The sequence below is a fragment of the Stegodyphus dumicola genome, chromosome X1 (genome assembly GCF_044657685.1).
Source record: "Stegodyphus dumicola isolate Sdum_Otavi_A_Nest chromosome X1, ASM4465768v1".
In the NCBI taxonomy this organism is placed as follows: domain Eukaryota; kingdom Metazoa; phylum Arthropoda; class Arachnida; order Araneae; family Eresidae; genus Stegodyphus; species Stegodyphus dumicola.
In genome coordinates, this window is record NC_140780.1 from 121,559,113 (window position 1) to 121,571,964 (window position 12,852).

At 33.3% G+C, this 12,852-nt stretch overlaps 1 protein-coding gene across 2 annotated transcripts in view; it reads left to right on the forward strand.

The window, feature by feature from the left end:
- The first annotated feature begins 854 nt into the window (after positions 1 to 854).
- The window catches only part of l(3)73Ah (polycomb group ring finger 3-like lethal (3) 73Ah), an 85,293-nt gene continuing 73,295 nt past the window's right edge, over positions 855 to 12,852 (forward strand). For both annotated transcript variants that reach the window (XM_035351069.2, XM_085808592.1), the window contains exon 1: positions 855 to 993. The gene's annotated coding sequence lies outside the window, so the exon portion shown is untranslated. The remainder of the gene's footprint in view (positions 994 to 12,852) is intronic.

The following is a 12,852-nucleotide window of genomic DNA, read 5'->3' on the forward strand; positions in this document are numbered from 1 at the left end:
ACTCAGGATTAGCTTCAGTAGTGAGAGCAATGTCGTTTTCCCTTACTTCACAAAATCGCAGGACTAAAGCAATGCCGTAGACAGAAAGGACAATTTCTCTAATCAACAGCAACACCTCATGCCAGCACTTCCAAATCTCGTCTGTTATGTTCCAAGTTCCAAGTTCCACTTATGCCGAGATTATCAAGCATTCTGCTTGATGTGTTCCGGCTGTCATCAGATGTTTGCTCTTTGGGCGCTGAAAAGAGATGAAGTTCGAAGTGTGAGTACAGAAGGGCAGGAGCTAATGGCGAAGGGGCGTGACCAGTTGTCACGTGGGCTGCAAGCTGACTTATCATTGGTTGCGAGTCTTCTGAGGAATATCTCGCTAAAATTGCAATTAAATACAAACGTCTGTTATGGAATCATAATTTCTCTTAAATATCCTGTCAGTTGCGCAGATCAGATGCGCTGTAGCGACAACCGTTTCATTCATTGGCAGCCAAAATGTAAAATTTTACATTTTCCGTCGAAACCTGTATGCATATCAATTTTGTGTCCAATCTTCTCGGTGTGTCGTGGTGCGTCGTTTTTTTTTTTTTTTTTTTTTTTTTTTATAAGAGTGTATGTTGAAATTGCATTGCAGCAGAGTTAAGTTAAGAGAGTGATTCATTTCTTAAAGGCATTGGCACAGAAACTATACTGGGATAAATATCATGGGAATTTATGTCAAAGGAGATATTTCATATCTGATAATATCTTTTCTTTCAATCAATGAACTTAAAAATGGGTTTCACTGAAAATATTTTAACTAGGTATTTCTTGTTAACACTGAATTGGCAACACAGGAATTTCGTTGCTATCTAAGACCATAAACCACTATGTTTATAAATGGTTGGACGGAATGCACATTCACGGGATTTATTCCTGTGTTTTCGTAAATTACTGAAACAAAAACTCTTGAAACCTAAATACTCTATGGTTTTGTAAGGCTTCAGGGGCTTGCTCCATGAGGTACGTAATCTTCGTTTGTGAACCATAAAATTATTTCACCGGAATACTGTGCACTTCAGCAACTTTACTATACTTTTTCTGAATATTATGAATACCACCGAGCAAATTTACGTAGTGAATTGTGTGTTAATTATATTCTGTGGAACAGATATCTTTATGATGTAAATCACTTTATATGCGATTGTGTTTATTGTATAACGATAAAAACAGTTTTGTTTTACAAATTAATGTTTGTAATTCGAAACGGTTATTTCTCTCTCTCTCTCTCTCTTATTATTTTATTTTTTCGTTTCCTGATGCAGATGACTGAAAAAAGCTTGATGATGAAAGCTTTTTAAAAGGTAGAGTATTAAATGTAAATATACATGATAAAAAAAATGTACTTCTGTTTTTGTCTGTTGGCAGCTATGCCGTTATCTTAAATTGCCAATTTAAGAGATATATTACGGGTGTGAACTTAATTATTTCCATTTAAGGATCTGTTATTATTAGTATTATGTTGAAAATTGTCAGAGTTTTAAGTTTAGCTCAGAACTCACTTTTAATAAAAACATCTCTTGTTCAGATATGTTTTTCTGCTCTAATCGCGCAATTTGACTGTTTACTATTTCAACAGATGAAATTGCAGAAATTGAAATGTTACTAATTGCCTATAATTTCAAATTATTTTGACCAGGAAAGCTTCCACGAGATTTAGAAAAAATTGCTATTTATTATTTGTTAAGCATTTTAGTAAAACGCATATAAGGCCTTTCTTCTTCTGAGGGAAAATTATGCATATTTTTATCTATGAAGAGAAATTATACTGATGTCTTAAGACTGCCTTGTCTTATATTGATGTCTATTTCATGCATATATTCTTTGGTAAAAGTTTACAATTGGGTGCCCCTTGTTTATTGGCGATTCTTTTTTGACGCCAAGATCGGCGCCAGGAAGTCACAATTTCAAGATGGCCGCAACACAAAACCAAAATAAGAAGTGGAAGAGTTGCATAAGATTTGTGTTCATGTACACATCAATCTGTTTTTACTTAAAAAAAATCCTAGAATTGCGCACTGCCTTAAATATGTCCATGTACACATCAATCTATTTTCATTTAAATAAAATCGGGAAGCTAAAACAAAGTTAAAACTATCGTGGTAACCAGAAGTGAGGTTTCATCGCCGAAATTAAAAAAAAAAATGTTGCCAATCGAAGGGGCACCCAATTCTACATTAAAGGCATATTCTTTTACTCGGCTGATTTTTGGAATATGGTAACAGGTGATTTAGTTATGATTTTTATGGCAATAAAAAAGTGCTTAAAAATTGTCAGCAGTAATCTGAAAATTTAGGGGTAACAATTTTACATACACTTTTAACAGCCTGCACTTAATAGGTTTTATGTTTTAAATAACTAAAATGTATATTTTCAACCACTTTTTATTAATTTAATAAAATGCATTACATAATTTAAATTTATTTATTTTTGGTCATTTTAATGTTTGTATTGTGAACTTCAAAATCTCCCCACCTCCTTAAGAAAGATTTCAGAGTTTTGAATTTAAAGAACAAAACAGAATTTATTATTTTTATTCTAGTTTCTTTAACGGTTTATTTAATTATGTTATTTGTAAATATGTATATTTCATCCTTGAAAAAAATTAATGCACAGTAAATCTGTATAAATATGCATAAAATATGTATGTATATTTTTTGCCATGACATGTTTGTATACATATTCTTTTCTCTTATTTCAAAGATTGGGAAAAGTGCAGAATCACCCACTGCTTCGTGCATTTCTCAAAATCGCCAACTTGAAAATAACAAATTGCACAAACTCAGTATCCATGTACACATCGACCTATTTTCACTTTAAAAAACATCAAAGAATTGCATAAACTTTTCATTGCGCCATTCCCTTGACTTCGTCCATGTACACATCGATACGTGTCATATCAGTGGCCGATTCTGCACTTTATCCCAAAGATTCACCATAATTTTGTTCCTTTTTTTCTCCCAGAATTGTAACTTATGCTCAAGTTTATTGGAACATTACATGTATAAATTTATCCTGAAAAAAAAAAAAAAAAAAAATTTTGTGTATACATTTATTCTGCTATTTCAGCAGAAGTTTCAATCGTAATTTCAAATAAAATTTTAGTATCTTTTTTCATCCTTTTTTTTTTTTTTTTTTTGTGAACCTTTGGATTATGGTAACTTGGCGAAAATTTGGCGACCAACCCTGCTACAGCAACCTGCTGTTTTTTTTTTTTTTTTTTTTTTTGGATGCCATTTTGTTTTCGGAAAGTAAAGGCATGGTTTTTTTTTTTTTTTTTTTTTAACTGAAAATTTTTGCCAACAATCTGCTAGCCGAATTACGCTTAAGCTAGAAATTTTATGGAACAAAAGTGCTGGTAAAAGTATAGTTTAGGGTACCCCTTGGCGGTACATGGATACCAATTTTGTGCAATTCTTTGACTCGTTACAAGACAAACAATTGCACAAACTCGGTATCGATGTACACATCGACTTATTTTCACTTAAAAGAAATCCCCGAATTGCATAAAAATGGCATTGCGTACTCTTTTAACTTGTACACGTCGACCTATTTTCACTTTAAAAAAAATCCCTGAATTGCACAAACTTGCACTGCGCCACTCCCTTTACTTTGTCCATGTACACATCGATATATTTTCACTTAAAAAGTCAAAGGAGCACCAAATTCTACAATATAGGCTAACAAAAAATACATAATCTCAATAAAATACATTTAAAATCAAACAATAAAATAACATAAAAAAAAGGAAAAACATGTTATACATTTAAGCACTACCAAAAGCAAATATTCATTTGCCATGATTTTCGAGTTCGCTTCGTACACCCAGAGCCACGTAAAAATCGAAATATCAATCATACTCAAATGACTTTTTTCAAACCAGGTATTCTTTCTGATCGAATGCTTCACATAGTGACCATCTGAACCTTTTTCCTACAAACCCATTCAAATCCATCTAAACAGTTTTTACGTTTTCCTAGACGCATATCCTTCCTACATACAGGACACTTATAATGGCCACTAAGTAAACCTTCATTTACACACCAGTCAAATAAAGCTCTTTTCCCCTTTCGCTCCAAATCGTACAGAAACTTCAAATTAATCTTACTACATTCGGCCATTCTGCGGTCTAAAGAATCAAACCAACACACACCACAAAAACGCTTACAAAACATCCCATGATTCAAAATTTCCCAGAATCATGCACCCGATTACGTCACAAAATGGTTTCCATAACATTTAACTACTTAGGCTACCATAAATGAAACAACAACTTGGCGATAAATCAAACAACAACTGTGCGATAAATCAAACAACAACTTCGCCATAATATATGGGGTACCTTAAAATCTACTCTAACCAAAGTGCTTGATCATGATGAAGATTAGGTGTGAAATTGCCCACTGATTGCCACAAAGTGCAGAATCGCCCACTGCTTTACGCGTTTTTAAGAATTGCACATGCGCAGTATCCATGTATACGTCGACCTATTTTCACTTAAAAAAACATCCCAGAGTTGCACAAAAAGGGCATTGTGCACACACTTGACTTTATTCATGTACACATCGACCTATTTTCACTTAAAAAGTCAAAGAAAATTGACAAAAATCCAATTCTTCTTACTCTTGTAAAAAGTGCCAAACAAATAAGTGGGCCATTCTGCACTTTAACAGTGAAACTGTTTCTAAGTGCTTATTAGCTAAAATCACGAATGGAATTTTCCGGAAAATGTCACAACATGTCTCATGATCTCTCATTTCTCCGAGACAAAGTAATCTGTGATTCGAACTGTGTACTTCTCAGATTATTGCTAAAGGCCTACCTAGTAACCTTTATCGCCTTACTAAAATGTCGCCAAACTACCTGTTACTATATTCCAAAGATTAGTCCTTTTTTTAAAGGTCAAGCATTTTGGTTGACCTGAAATACTTAGAAACAAAACTTAAAAGTTTTATGGGTACAGTAATTTGGCTCGGAATAAAAGCAGGAAGAAAATAGCCTCTCTTTCCCACCTCCCTCCAAAAAAATTTTTGAGCATATTGTTTAACATATATGTATGGTGTAAATGCTGTCCATTTAATAGAAAAGTGCCAATTTTGATGAAACTTTTAGTTGTCTCGGTGTTTTTTTACATCAAGTGCGTAAAATTATTCAATTACTTATACATAATTTGGTAACTAATACATCATGTTTGATCTGGAAAATTGTTCCGTTTGATCAGAGAAACTAGAAGTTGAATTTCAGTCAAAGCCTTGTGTAAGTACTGTTAAATGCTTAAGAAAATTTAGTGGTAATAATATATTTATAGGTGCCCCTTGGCGATAATTGTTGATTTTTGGTGGTACATGGACACTGAGTTTGTGCAATTCTTTGACTTGTTATTTTGGCTTTCGCTGCTATGCAAATCCAAAATAACAAGTCAACAAATCGCACAAACTAGGAATTGTGCACTCCCTTGACTTTCTCCATGTACACATCAATCTATATTCACTTAAAACATCAAAGGAGCAGCCAACAAAAATATATAATCTCAATAAACTACATTTTTGGCATCATCACATAAATTCAAGAACAATAAGAGTAAACAATATATCCTCTGTAGAGCCGTTCTGATGTTTGACCATGTGCATTTCCTTCCTACAAACAGAACACTTATAATGGCTACTAATAAACCTTTCATTTACACACCAGTCAATTAATGCTTTTTTCCCCTTTCATTCCAAATCGTATAGAAACTTCAAATTAATCTTACCACATTCAGCCATTTTACCGTATAAACAACAAAATAACAACATACTTCTTATCCATAATCTGACATATAAGCAAGCATTTCCAAATCTTTTCCCATCATTCAAATTCACTGCAGTCGCGCAACCAATTATATCATAATAGGGTTTCAATAGCATTCAACTGCTCAGGCTACCGTAAGTGAAATAACAATTTGGCGATAAATGAAACAACTTAGCGATAATCTAAGGGGCAACCTTAAATATACTCTAACCAATTTAGTTATTGTTTCAAATAGTTAACCAATATCATTTAACATGTTCTATCAGTCATTTTTAGGCCAAAGGGGCAATTTGCACAGAAGGACTGTTAATTTCATTTTGCGTTAATTCACTATAAACGGCGAAACACTTTTAAATTGTTGCCACCAAATATTAGAACCCTGTATTGTATTTCAAGAAATTAAATAATGAGGAATCTGCATAAATGTATGTATGTTTCTCTCGTTATGATAAAACAACGTTACCTAGAGACTGAAGTAGGTAACCCAGAATTTTATGAAAATGTATTTATTTAACAATCAGCTAATTATTTTACATGCTTTTTTATTTGTTATGACCTCTAGTGACACTACCTGCTAATGAAAAAAGAAAGTGTCCCTTCCCCTCATGAAACATGGCACTTGGGTCTAGTTGTAGAATGTGTAGGAATGTGCATTCTCTGAAGTTAATTTGTGCAGTTTTCTGTTTTTTTTTTTTTTTTTTTTCTTAAGTTGAAACAGGTCATTCTGTTCATGAAGATCCTCCTACAGTGTTGAGAATTGTGCAGTTCTCTGAATTTTTTTTAAGTTAAAACAAATTGCTGTGCACATGGGTAGAAAAAATGAGGGAAAAAACCTGCCCACTGTGGTATTCCAGGTAACGAGAAAGCCGACTTCTTGGCAAAAAAGGGTGCTTTAATCATGCAGAATATTTCTCGTCCTTGACCTTTCCATACTGTTAGGAATCTTATTAAAAGATCTTTCAAAGTACGTGCTCAAGAAGATCTCTATCATCATGTTTCTCATAAGTCTTGGAAGAATGCTATCCCAAATTTGTGTAATGGCCCAGGACGTAGAGCGGTCGCTGAATCCTGGACGGTTATTCTACGCTACGAGAGTCGACAACAAGTTGTGAGCCGCCAGATGTCGCTGCGCTAGTAAAAGACAGGTCTGTCCGACATCCTATATTGTCTGAGTACGGAAGTTGTCGAAAGCGCGTGAAAAAGTGTTGCCGCGTCGTCAATCAGGGTTGTGCAGTTGACGTACTAAGTAGACAGTGGCTTTGTATGTGTTTTCGCTGCTGATTTTTTCATATTTAAATGAAGAATACGGTCGTAGATCTCTGAATCGGTGGCGAATTTATAGAAAATATATTGATGCTTTTGCTCTGCCAAAAGATGTTTTCATTGCGTATTTCAGATTGTCAAAATTTATAGTTATTTTAATTTGCGATGAACTGAGAGAGTATTTGGAGCCACATTCAGAAACAAGAACGCAATTTCTACTGAAAGAAAAGTTATACTATTCCAAAAATTATAGATATAAATTGTAATTGTATGCTTTAAAAATGTAGAAGATAATAAGTTTATCAAGCACATAAACTTTCTTTATTTAACACAAATATAGACATCCGATAAGCTTCTACTCTTTATGTACAGCAAGAATTACGTTTACTTTAAAATCTAACAGTTGAATACCTTACGAATAATACTGCGAACACAAAAAGGAATGTCGTTCATTATTACGTGAAATTCACACTACTGTAAAATAAAAATTTAAAAAAAAATTATAAAACTATAAAATAGCTTTATAATATCTTTTTCAGTAGCTGTACTACTACTAGTGTGATACTTTCAAAAATAAGTTTTAGCTCAGAGGGGCTATTAATTTCGTTTTGCCATTTTGTGGCGTTTCACTTTTCAAATCGTTGCCACCAAGTATTATCGCACTCTATTATATTTAAAGAAATTAAATAATGAGGAATCTGCAGAATGTATGAATGTTCCTCGCACTGTGATAAAACAATGCTATCTAGAGCCGTGAAATTCTGAATAACGTAATCCTCCATCCTAATATAGGCATCTGGAGGCCGAAATTTGGAACTGAGAATTTGTTTTATTATCTATTTCATATTTTGTAAAGCATTTATGAGTTTTTGATTAAGAAACCCAACGATTTCAAAGCGAGCAATGGCAACATTGTACAGAAAAAAACATTTTCATTACTAGCGCGGGAGATTATGTATCGGAAATTCTAAAGATATGCTTTTTTTAAATTATATGATATTGCTGTTGAATTGAATTTTATGGTTTAAGTGCGAAAAACATGATATTTAATAAATAAAGATAACACGCAAAACGTTAAATAATGGCCCTTTGGAAGTAATATAAAATCTGAAGGCTTTCAGATTTTATTTATTTATTTATTTATTATTTTTATTTTTTTTTGTGTGTTGTTTGTGTGTAATTTTATTACGTTTTAAAACTGGTTTCTAAGTGAGGACTTTCTAAGGGAAACTGGCTCGTATACAAGTTACACATGTGAAAAGCCACGAAAACGCCGGCTAACTCGTTCCCGGGATTCAAACCTCGGACCAAACTTCCTGCGTTCAGCGGCTCTACCGCTCGGCAGCTGGTGGGCTTGTTAGTAGAATTATACTGCATTATTATTGTATTATGCTATAAAGTAACAATGCTATAAGACTGAGGGTTTGTTCATGGAATAGTACTTTTGTAACCTATTATAGTATTAAAAAATCATTGTTTCTTTGCAAATTTAACAAGCAAAACAAAAAAAAAAAAATATTGTTCATAGCATTCTCATTTTTATATTGTAAAAGAGATATTGATTATTATTAGTTTTCTATTTAAAATGTGTCGAAACGCTGGTTTGACAAGGACTTCAACTGCAAGAGACCTACACTGATTATTTTTACTTTAGTACTTACACTGTGAAAATATTACTATCTTTTAATTATTTTCACAAAATAAAATCTTTTGAGAAGGAAGAATATTTAAACTGAGCAGTTCTTATATATATAAAAAATTCAAGTAACAGCAATGTAATATTAAAAAAAAAGGTATTAGTAATTGTGTGACAAAAATTGCAAAACGAATTTAATCACACATACAGGATAGATTAGTTTAATTTTGGTTATATATTTTATATTGAAAAAATATTTTCTTTCATGTTAATTATAGAATAAATTATTTAAAATAAAGCATTTTGATGCGTGTGTGATAGTTGAATGCAGCAGCAATCGGCCATACTGTAATAGCGAATGAATTTTATTTCTTTTCCTGAAAGAAATAATTTTCATAGTAAAAGAAAATAAAAAAAGGGAAGAAATATTAAGAAAGAAATATTTTCTTTCTAATTTATTATGTAAAGAAATATTTTTCCAATAGTAACTGTAAAATAAATTGCGGGAAAACAGCATGGGGGGGGGAAAAAACTTAGTTTGCTGTTAGATTGTAATGCAAATTAATCATATTATAAATTTAAATGATTAAAATTGTTTATTTCTAAAAGGATTTGAAGTAAGCTTAATTCATTTACTTTTATCTATTTACCATTGCTTTCGTGGTATCCCATATCACTCTTTATTTCTTAGCTCTAAATTCCTGCGTTAAGTTTCCCCTTAAAAAACGGAATTTTCCTTCACATAACACAGCAGCATATTCCACTGCGTGTTGGTCATAATACTGTTTTGTGCAATTTTTTTCAAACTACAAATGCAGCGTGTGAGTTAGTGAAGTAATAGGAGAATATTCCTAGAATTTCAGCCAGCGCGCGCTATAAATTTCGTCACTCGTCTGTACTGCGATTGGTCTAAAGTTCCTTGAAGCCTTGTCCTCTTTCAGTAAAGTTAAATGGACCCACCCGCCCACCAACTGAGGACCACAGAATGGCTTTCTCCGATAAGTTGTTAATGGCTGTCCATACCGGTTTCTTTGAGTCAATATTGTTCGCTTAAGTTGTAGGCAGATCCAGTGATCATAGAATAGGCGTCCTGGCTTGCCACCGGACATGACTGCCTACAGTATCATCTTCATAGATTCAGAATTGTTCCTTCTCCGATATGCACTCTGTGCAGCTCTGGAGAGGTAATGGATGCCGCACATATACCCCACTGTCCTGCTCTGCACAAAACTTTTCTCACTGAGCATTACTGGGAGGCAAGCGATATGTTAGATTAATGGACTCTGCTACAGCTTTTTCTTTTTTCATTGTGTTGCTGTATTCTATGTTCTTTGTTCTTGTTTTTCGCTGTAACTGTTCATAATCTGCCATTGGAAATAAAAAATAAATCAGGTTCATCAATGATCAGGTTGACCATTATTGGTGGTCAATTAAAAGATCACTGATATGGACAGATAGAGTAAATTTAAATATTTTTTTTAATTAGAAGTAAACCGAAGCTGTTTAATGCCTGTCTAGGCAGTTATGTTGATAATTACTGGTGTGAACTAGTATATCACCTATATGAGGTTGTGCAGTAAATTTAGAATGAGATTTAGATTAAACCAATGAGCGTTGGTGCTCACCAAAGCTGTTGTTTGATCATCATGATTTATGAGCACTGCTGGTGAATCCTTATGAGTATGAAACAATGCAGTAAACGTCAATGAATAGTTAAAATTAAATCATAATACCCTGGTGACCATCAAGCGCTCAGTCACCCCGAATCATCAAGCCATTGGTAACTGGTAATCACATGAGTGGGCTATCACTTAATGTGAAACAGTACAGTGTTTGTTACAGTGATAGCAGTTACCAAAGCAAGTGAATATTAAGTAAACATAATATTCAAAATGTTTTGAAAGACTTTGCTAAGAAGAATTCTAATGCCAAAGCATATCATAGTATTAATTGTTTCTGTTTTAAATTATTTTTACTTATTTGAAAAACCTCTCTTTTCTTATTTCATTATATTCTTTTATCTAATTTTCGCATCTTTGATAAATTTTTAAGTATTAATAATAAAAACATAGCTTTTAAAAAATACCCCTTAAAATCAGAAATATACCTTCCATCCATCAAGAACATCAGGTTCCCCCCCCCTATAATTTGGGGTAAAAACAGAAAAATGAATTCTAACTTTGGTCAGGTTGCAATGTGACAAGCTAGAGCTTGAAGTTGTAGTTAAAATATTACATATTTTGGCCTTTGGTTATAACATATATATGTTATATATATATAATTAAAACTAAATAATAAATCTCCGTGAAGAACAAAAGGTATCAAAGTTACATTTACTAGCCAAATAATAAAAGGTACCAGGGCGAATTGATTAACCATCTGACCGCAGGTATAGAATTCATAAAAATGCAAAACAAATACATACCTTTTTTCCTTTAAAATTGTTCCCCCTGTGACTGTCTTCTTGATACTTAATTTAAAAGAAAATTTCATTTAAAATATGAAAAAAAAATTTATTATCTGGTATTGCTGAAGCGGGTGCCATGATAATTGCATCCACAAAACATTTATATATGCACTATTCACCACAGTCATAAAGAGAGTAGGAATAACAGCCCACTTAACTCAAGGCACAGATGGAAATCCATGTTTGGTATAGTTGTCCTGGTTAGCAGTAATTGTTGCAATATCTGTTCTCATTTAAAGAGGCTTTGGGTGTGTCATTAAGGTATGACAGCTCATGCTGTTTGCACACATTGTCAAAGTTAATCCGATATAGCAGTTGGTGGGTATGCGAGGCCACTCCTATGCCAATCATCAACCAGATACTTGATAGATGGGTGATGTACCAGGAGAACATAAGGTCAATATCGGGAACATGGGCCACTGTATTGGTGTGACCTGATGGGCAGTGAAGAAATACTTAATGTTTCCTGTTATGTTTTAAGTTAGTGACAGGCAGCCTTTGAAGGTAAACGAGGCCAACAGTAATGAAAACTTCACTGTTGTAGTAGTGGTTGTTTGGGTGTTATAATAATGTATATTAAGCAGGTGCAGGAGTCTAATGCTACCTTAAGCCACAGCACTAGATGATGGACTGGTATGATGATCCAGAATGCAAGTCTCAATGTCTGGTAACCCAGTGCCACTGTACTTGGATATGAGCCATCTTGGTGTTAAGAAGTAGAACTGTGATCCATCTGAAAAGACTGTTGTACCATTTATTTATTCATGTCCTACAACATTGTAGCCAAAAGAGCAAACCAAATTTGTGACATCTATCACTAAAGATATATGCATGAACAAAACAAAAAGAGAGAAATACTAAATTTTGCATAACTTTGATGGAAAAGTAGCTGTTACGAGACTCTACCTGAATTTTGTTCATTCAGTCCGTACTCCATTAAAAGAAACATAAAGAGAAAATATAATTGAGTAATACGGGCAATCCACCCAATTAATTCACTGTAAAACAGGCAATCTACCTTAATTAATTCACTATAAAACAGGCAATCCACCTTAATGCAAAGTCGTGGTGCATTTTTTACTTTATTTATTCTAAAACATAAAAAACGATACAATGTTGCCAAACCGTAAAAAATTTAACCTTTAAAGAAATTACATTTCTAGAATCATTGAGTTGCTCGCAACATCTCCTCCCACCTTTTGATTTATGGTGGGCGGAACATAAATCAAAATACAATATACTTAATAACGAGACTAAACAATACTTAATATAATCATAAAAGGAAAAAACTAATTAAAACGCGAAGGTTTTACAATAGTTCTACCACATCTAGTTTTAATTATCTTATCAGGAGGTTTAATTTCTTTACTAGCAGGAATGTTAAATTGGTTTTCTTTAGGTGAAAACAAGTTCTCGTCGTCCATCACTTCCATAGGATAGGATACAGTCGTTGCACAGGACGAATCAATTCACCTGCAGCTGTTTTCACCTTTGCCACTCTAACACAGTTATCTTGACTCTGGAATAGTTCAATAACTTGACCCAATGGCCAGTCCAATCTTTTTTTGTTGTCACTTCCCACAAGTACCACATCTCCTAAATATATTTGTCTTCGAGTAGCTTTATTATCTCTGGACTGGATTATGAGACTCAAATATTCATCTCT